Here is a 9,704-nt window from a genome sequence, read left to right as displayed (position 1 = left end):
TACTTCTACTACTACTACTACTATTACTAGTACTACTACTACTATTACTATTACTAGTACTACTACTACTACTATTACTACTACTACTACTACTACTACTACTTCTACTACTACTACTAATACTAATACTACTACTACTGCAATTACAGCCACTACTACATACTGAGACATACATACATATATACAAACATACACGCATACAAACAAACATGCAAAGAAAAAATAACAAAATGTGTGGAAACACGTAATGTTGTATACTGCAAGACCTGACTTCACACGATAAAATATCTGGCAACATACACACATACACACATACATATGTAAACACACCAACATCCAAATAAACATACAAACATACAAACAAACAAACCTACAAACATACACACATACAAGCTTAAATATTTATGCGCAAAAAAGTGCACAAAAAATAAATTGTATAATTGCCTATCTCTGCTTCTAAAGTAACGATGTTTAATTTACAAAGTTTTTTTTCTGTATGTATGTATGTTTGTTTGTTTGTTTGTTTGTTTGTTTGTTTGTATGTATGTATGTTTGAATGTATGTTTGTATGTAATGCATTTTTTCCGTTCAGAGACGAAATAAAATTTCGCTTTGTATGTATGTATGTTTGTATGTGCGTTGTTTATACTGCAAATATTATTATACTGCGTTGTTAATACATACATGTTAGTATGTTTGTTTGTTTGTTTGTATGTATGTTTGTTTGTTTGCATGAATGTTTGCGAATTCTTTCATTCATTCGTTTTCTTCCTTTAAAGCCATTATAGAAATCCTCTCTCCAACTGCCAACGTTGTTGTAATTATTATCATCGTCATCATCACTGCTATGACGTCATCATCGTCGTTAATATTACTATTTTATACATGTCATCATCATCACCATCATCATTATCACGTGAGGATTTCCGTCATACCATTATCATCACCACCAACATCATAATCATCATCAGCAACAATAACAACATCACTATCATCATTGTCAAAGAGCAATGACGTCATTACCGTTTTTCAATTTTTATCCGGATTACTCTAATTACAGATTAACAAACTGCATCTTTATTAGCGAAATCATCATCAACACTTTTGCCATCATCTTCGTTGTCATCATCTTCTTCATCATCATCATCACTATCATCATCATCATCATTGCCATCATCATCATCATCATCTTCGTCATTGTCGTCATCACCAACTAACATTGAAGTCGTTTATTCGTTCTTTTTATTGCCATTTGATTTGAATGTATGCAAGTCATATATGTCTACGATGTACGTACATTGTATGTATATGTTTTGTATATGTTTGTGTATATTCTGTTTGTTTGTATGTTGTATGGATGTATGTATGTATATATATATATGTGTGTGTGTGTGTGTGTGTGTGTGTGTGTTTGTATATGTAATATTTGTTAAAATTTACTAAATCTTTAGCTTTTGAAAGTTTACGCCTTCGCTTCATCCAATTTTTTAATATTAATACTAAAATCGTTGTATTAATTTTAATAAATTGGATAATAATTATAAAATTACTTTTAGAAATATTGAAAAGAGTTAAAAATTCTGTAGATTTCATCAAATATTGCATTAATTTTACTCCCCTTCCAACCGTTTGTATATGTGTGTATGGATGTATGTATGCGTGCATGAATGTATGTATGTGTGTATGGGTGTATGTATGTGTGCATGAGTCTGTCTGTTAATTGCATTGAATGAGATTAGTGTTAATCTTAAACAAATGCATCCGTAGTTGACAAATTTATGTTTCTCGTTATGTTTGTTTGTTTATTTGTTTGTTTGTTTGTTTGTATGTATGTATGTATGTTTGCATGTATGTTTGTATGTATGTTTGTCTGTAGGTCGGTTTGTATGATTGTATCTGCATGTTGGTTTTTATTCATAAGTGTATGTTTGTTCTATTGTATATTGTATATGTTTCTACCTGCTTAACCCATATTTATTGGGAAGATTCACGTTTCAATGAAAAAATGTGATGAATGAGTTAATGAAGCGTTATCAGAGTAAATGAATTAAGATGCGAATGAATGAATAAATGAATGAATGAATAAATGAATGAATGAATAAATGAATGAATGGGTGAATGAGTGAATGAGTGAATGAGTGAATGAGTGAATGAATGAATGAATGAATGAATGAATGAATGAATGAATGAATGAATGAATGAATAAATAAATAAATAAATAAATGAATGAATGAATGAATGAATGAATGAATGAATGAATGAATGAATGAATGAATGAATGAATGAATGAATGAATGAATGAATGAATGAATGAATAAATGAATGAATGAATGAACGAATGAACAATGAAAATATAAACGAATGAAAATATAAACGAATGAATGGATGTATAAACGCATGAACGAAAGAAAGACGAACAAACGAATAAAGGAATGCAGGCACGAATGAATAAATAAAAGATTGATTGAACGAATGAATGTATTTTACTACTGCTAACACCATTGCTTTATCACAGAGACTGACCATAAAGCAGCGGACGGTTTATTTAGATGGGTTATGTCTAAAAATATGTTTTCCATACACATAAACAACCATAAACCTTTTGTTTTTTTTATCAGAAACATACATACATGCATGCATGCATACATACATGCATGCATACATACATGCATGCATGCATGCATACATATATACGTGTATAAAAACATACGTACATACATACATACATATACATATATATATATATATATAAACATACATACATACATGCATACATATATACACAAACATACAATCATAACGCATAGCATAAAAACATTATTATACATACAGATATACATAATTGTTTGAAATAATATGCAAATATAAATGGAGTAAGAGAAGAAACAAAGAAATATATAATCTACCATGTATGTTGTGTTTACACAAAATTTTTGCTATCATCATTATCATCATCATCGTCATCATCATCATCATCATCATCATCATCCTCACAATCACCACGATCGTCTTCAGCGTTATATCCAGACTTGATAAATTGAATTAGTCGGAGCGTCAACATCATCATCATCATCATCGTCAACATCATCATCATCATCGTCAACATCATCATCATCGTCGTCGTCTTCATCATCATCATCTCCATCATCATCATCATCACCGTCATCATCATCATCATCATCATCATCATCATCATCATCATCAATACTGTGACCTGGATCACTTTTCATTAAACTTACGCTTAGTGATTTATTAACATCGTCAATAAATTGATGGTAATGATGACGTTTAAGCGACGACGATGATGACGATGATGATGATGACGATGATGATGATGATGATGATGATGATGATGATGACGAGGGTAATGATGATGATGGTTATTTATATGAATATGAAAAAAACGATGGTTGTAAAGATGTTTTAAAGTTTTGAAATTATTTTCAAAAAGTTGTAACTTGTATCTTGAATACAAAAGAATGCCAAATTGTTTACAACAAAGAATATGCAATGCATAGAATACAAAATATACAATTCTCTAAATACTATGTAATACAAAAAATATACAAGACAAAAAATATGCAAATAATACAAAACAATACAAAGAATATGGAATGCGATACAAATGTCTGAGACGTGAACCAATCAGAAGAGAGTATGAGTGGAAAGTCGATGACGTCACTGGCACAAAAACATTTTAATTTGCAGTTCATCATTGTTTATTTTTTTGCTTAAATGTTCTTTGTTTCGATGTTTTTGTTTGTTGTAGTTCTTTGGCTTTTGTGATTTTTTTTCGTGTTTTTATGATTTTGTTCTCATGTCTTTGTTTTGGAGTGTTTAGTTTGACATTTTTGCTTTTCTATATTATTATTGTTGTTATTTTGCTTTGTTGTTTTTGTTTTGTTGTCTTTGTTTTTTCCATGGTTCATTGGTGTTGTTGTTGATGTCGTAATCACAGTTGTTGTGCTTTTCCTGATGATTTTTTTGTCGCCAGGGAAAATTTCTGCTGCTGTTGTTGATATTTTGTTGTTGTTGTCGATGCTGTTATTGTTGTTGTTGTTGTTTATTTATCTAGTTTTTTTAAATTCTCTTTGTTCATTACTTTTTAATGTAGCATATAACCTTTACAAGAAATTTGTTTGAGATGTGGTTAACGACTTTTAAACATTTCTTTTTTCATTGAAAATTTCAAATTAATATGTTCACTTTTTGTTTTTTAATTGTTCATTTATTAATTCGTTCGTTCGTACGTACGTTCGTTCGTTCTTTCGTTCGTTCATTCGTTCGTTTATTGAAATCTTCACTTGTTTATTTATATATTTGATTATTTATAATTTTATTCGTTTGTTCATTCCTTCATTCATTAAATTAATCTTTCATTCCTTCATTCTTTTAATCAATCCTTCATTCCTTCATTCATTTAATCAATCCTTCATTCTTTTATCTGTCTATTTACGTATTCATTCACCTAATAATTTATTCATTCAATTTTTTTCGTCGTTCACTCTCTCCACTGTGTGTGGTGAAATTATTTGGTGGTCCGCTGAACCAAGGGAAGCAAGTTCACCTCGTTATTTATTTGTTCGGCTTAGAAACATATAAACATGCACGTACACACACACACGCGCACACACACACGCGCGCGCGCACAAACACACACACACACGCACACACACATTCTCATACACACATCTTCACACACAAACACACACACGTACGCACACATCCTCACATACATTCTCACACACACACACAAACACACACATTTTCACACAATACATACATACATAAGGAGCCGTTGTATCTTAAGGCATGAACTTAAACTGACAAAAACAAAATGAAGGAAAGAAATAAAAACAAAATGAAGGAAAGAAATGTTCGTTGAAAATTTGGCCCCAATACATTTTAATATTTGTAGAAAGAAATGAGAAAAATGATTTCTTTTCTTACATAATTGGCTCCATTTTAGATTTTTACACGTCAAAAGATTAGTGGCTCTATGGTATTTGTTTGTTTTATTTTTGTTTTTCTGTTGTTATTATTTCAAATTGATCAATTTTAAATGTTTGATGTTTCAAAATCATGAAATATTTTGTTTTCAGGTAAATTTTTGTTAAAAAAACACACTTTTTCAGTCTTTGTATTAAACATAATCAGTTTTTAACCGAAGTTTTTAAACAATTTCCAGACAGGAAAAGTTATTTAAAATAAAAGTTTCAATATTGGAATGGTCACGTGATTTCATCGTTAGGATTATTTCTGTTTCGATTTTACACTACAGAAATGGATAAGTTAAGTTTTTTCTTTTACACTTTCTCTCATTTCTTACGTTCTTTTCTCTTCTTTTTTTCTTTATTCGTTCTCTCTCTCTCTCTCTCTCTCTCTCTCTCTCTCTCTCTCATTCACTCTCTTTTTAATTTTTTCTTTTTTTTTCTCTGAGAACAGTTCAAGCCACATCAATTATTTTGACAGCAGTATATTTTTCAAACGTAATTTTTCGATAATTCTTTGCGTGTATGTTTTGAAGAAATGAATGAATGTAATTACGCATTTAAGTTGAGTTTTTGTCGCGCGTTTGTCGCGTGTCTGTCGCGCGTTTGTCGCGCGTCTGTCGCGCGTCTGTCACGCGTCTGTCGCACTCGAGTGTTTGTCGCTCTCTTTGAGTCAAATTGTTTCTGATTGAGTGCTTCATAATTAACTTTGTTTAACAGTTAATTCTCAGTTCAGCATCACTGTCACTGTAAATTTTTTCTCTCTCTTGGTTTCTCTTTCCTCCTCTTTTTTCTTTTTCCCCTTTTTTTCTTTATCTTTTTTGCCTCTTTCTCTTTTGCTTATTTTTTGTTCTGCTTTCTTTCTATAGTTAGATGATCATATACATACAACATTCAACCTTGTATTATTCTACATATACAATAGTGTGCATATACAGCAGAGTGTATATACAATAGAGTGCATATACAAAAGAGTGAAAATACAATAGAGTACATATACAACGGAGTGCATATACAATAGAGTGCATATACAATAGAAGTGAATATATACAACAGTCAGAGATAACGGCACGCATGTTTTCAGAGAGAAAAGGATGAAAGAGAGAGAGAGGAAGAAGAAGAAGGAGAGAGTGATAAAATTGAGAGAAAATGATGGACCGAGAGAGGAAGCGAGAGAAAGAGAGTGAAAGAATGTTTGCACTGTCCAAATAAAAATCGTTAGAATTAGTGTTGGCGAAACCTTCTCTCGTAACAACATCCTCACTGATGTTATTTTCTTCTTAAAAGTGTTATAAAAACCTTTTTCGCAAACCTCTTGTGGTGGTGGTAGTCAAACTACCAAACACGCCTTCGGAAAAAAAGTTGCTGGTTGTTTGTACTACAAAATTTTTTATGTAATTAAACTAGGGGATTTTTTTTTTTTTTAGAAAAAACAGTACTTACAAACAATTTCTAAAATATATTTAATAAATGTATCAAAATGTTTATCTCGTTGATTAAATTGTTTTTTAAATGTCATAGAATTTTTCTGAAAAATGAAGAAACTGCAAAATAAAAAAACTTAAAAACTGAAAAAAAAGTTTATGGTACAGCGGTCCGTATTAATTCTTAATCGACTGAATGTCAATTAGTGTTTGACCACATCAACAACATCAACAACATCAACAACAACTACTACAACAACAACATCAACATCAACAACTACTACAACAACAACATCAACAACTATTACAACATCAACATCAATAATAATAATAATCTAAACGATAATGTATGATGGTGGTAAAATGATTCTAAAAATAGCTAACGGGTTTTCCCACAGCACGGCGATGAAGGTGCTAATGCTGTTAATGACGTCATCATCTTTGCTATCATCATCATCGTCGTCGTCAGCATCATCATCATCGTCGTCAGCATCATCATCATCATCGTCAACATCATCATCATCGTCGTTGTCATTATCATCCTTCGTTTCATCACTGAACGGCGATGTTCCTTCTTACCAAAGTTAGTTTATAAGTTATTATTGTTGTTGCTGTTGTTGTTGTTGTTGCTGTTGTTGTTAATGTTTTTGTTGTTGTTGTTAATGTTTTTGTTGTTGTTGCTGCTGCAGTAGTTGTAGTAGTTGTTGCTGTTGTTGTTGCTGTTTTTGTTGTAGTTGTTGTTGTTATTTCCTTTTTGGTTCATTATTTTTCTAGGCTTTTTTTTTCAACCATTGTCAGAACACAAATGGAACCGCGGTAGCGTTTTTAAAAAATTTTCCTTCCAATTTAATCATCATCACCATTGCCACCATCATAATAATCACCATCATCATCATCGTCATCATCAGCGTAATTATCATTATCGTCATCATCATCATCATCACCATCTGCAATTTCAAAAACTTAATCGTCGTCATCGTCATCACCAACCTCATCACCCTACTCTTCCTCCTCCTTTTCATCATCACCATCATCGTCACCATCATCATCGTCATCGTCACCATCCTCTGAAATATGGTCGGCCACCATTGAATCTTATCAAGCGAGCACATTCATCTTCTTCCAGCCAATCATCTAAGCAGTAATTATTACTGCTACTTACTCATGACGTCATCGTCATTGTCGTCATCATCATCATCATCATCATCATCGCCATCATCGTCATCATCATCATCATCGCCATCATCGTCATCATCATCATCATCGCCATCATCGTCATCATCATCATCATCGCCATCATCGTCATCATCATCATCATCGCCATCATCGTCATCATCATCGTCATCATCATCGTCGTCATCATCAAAACCACAACTACTACGTCAGCCAGCCAATAGGAAGAAGCGACCGTGACGTTAGGCGCTATATAAATCTTCATCTAGCGAAAAGAATTATGAAATATTGCCACAGTCGTTACACCGCAATCGGCGTTGTTTGTTCTATAGTCTTAGCATAATTCACTCGTCAATTTTAGTTCTAACAAGAATTATAAAGAAATTGTGGATGCTGAAAGTGTAAATAGAAGAAGGAGTGAGTTAGTGAGTGAGTTAGTGAGTGAGTGAATGATTGATTGAGTGATTGATTGATTGATTGATTGATTGAGTGAGTGAGTGAGTGAGTGAGTGAGTGAGTGAGTGAGTGAGTGAGTGAGTGAGTGAGTGAGTGAGTGAATGAATGATTGATTGAGTGATTGATTGACTAATTGAGCAACGTGATGAATGAATAGATGAATGAATGAATGAATAGGTAACTGATTGAGTAAGTGAATAGATGAACGAATGAATGAATGAATGGAAGAATAAACGAATGAATGAAAGAATAAACGAATGAATGAATGAACGAATGTAATAAATAAATAAAAAAACTACACAAACATGCAAGAATGAAAGAAAGTACAAAAAAATGCGAAAAAGAAAAAAAGGAGGAGAAATAAATAAAGGAATAAAAATGAGCGAAAGGATGAACCTAAGAGAAATGGCAGACGATGCAAAATGGAAATTTATTTATATTAATTAATCGTAAAAATTTTTCTCTGAGCAAAGAGAAACAGACTAATGTATGTGTGTTTGTAAGTGTGTTTGTGTGTGTGTATGTGTGTGTTTGTGTGTGTATGTGTGTATATGTGTGTGTGTTTGTGTGTGTATGTGCATGATGTATGTATATGTGAGCACGTCTGAACGGATGAAGGCAATAAATTTTGAAGAAATTTTCTTAGATTAATTATATTTTTTAATGTTTACAAAGTTTTAAGTATGAAAACGGTTAATAATTTTTTGGAAATTGACGAGATTTTGATTTTGACGAGATATAATAATATTATTATGGTCATGGTCATGTCTGTCTTTTATGTGTTTCTCGACGATGCTATTGCATATGTGTTTGAAAGACATGTTTGTATGTATGTTTGTATGTATGTTTGTATGTTTGTATGTTTTTTTGTATGTAGGTTTGTATGTATGTATGTATGTTTGTATCCATGTATATACTAATGATAATTACTATAAGATGCTTTACATGTTTTTTCGATAAATTATCGTTGTGCTTATTGTCTTTCGGCTTGGCATAAACTTCATTTGTGTGTATGTATGTATGTATGTATGTATGTATGAATGTATGTATGTATGTATGTATGTATTATTATTATTATCAAAAGATTTATCTAGCGCCAGTTAATTAAAAGTCAAAAGCGCCATCAAAAATAAAATTACTCAAAATTCAACATAAAATTAAAAATGTCCTCACTAAAATAAAGTTAAACATAGAAATAATTGTCTCTAATTGTCATAACTGTATGTATGTATGTATGTATGTACGTAAGTACGTATGTATGGATATATATATATATATATATCCATACATATATATATATATGAGTGTGTAAGTGTGTGTGTATGTGTGTGTGTTTGATGGAATTAATGTATATGTATGGGGCATATATGAGTGTGTTAGTGTGAGTGTATGTGTGTGTGTTTGATGGAATTAATGTATATGTATGGGGCAATTAATCTTTATCGTCTTCTGTCTTGAGGGAATTTGAGTTATATTAGTGTTTATGTCTGTTATGCAATTTTTATATTCTCTATGAAAATATATATGTATGTATGTATGTATGTATGTATGTATGTATGTGTGTGTGTATGTATGTATGTAAGGATAAATTTAAAAAAAATTTTTTTTGTCCTTTTTATGTGTCTCTATGTATGTGTGTGTGTGAATGTGTGTGTGTATG

Source organism: Helobdella robusta (genome assembly GCF_000326865.2).
Source record: "Helobdella robusta unplaced genomic scaffold HELROscaffold_65, whole genome shotgun sequence".
Taxonomy (NCBI): domain Eukaryota; kingdom Metazoa; phylum Annelida; class Clitellata; order Rhynchobdellida; family Glossiphoniidae; genus Helobdella; species Helobdella robusta.
This window is presented reverse-complemented; position numbering follows the sequence as displayed.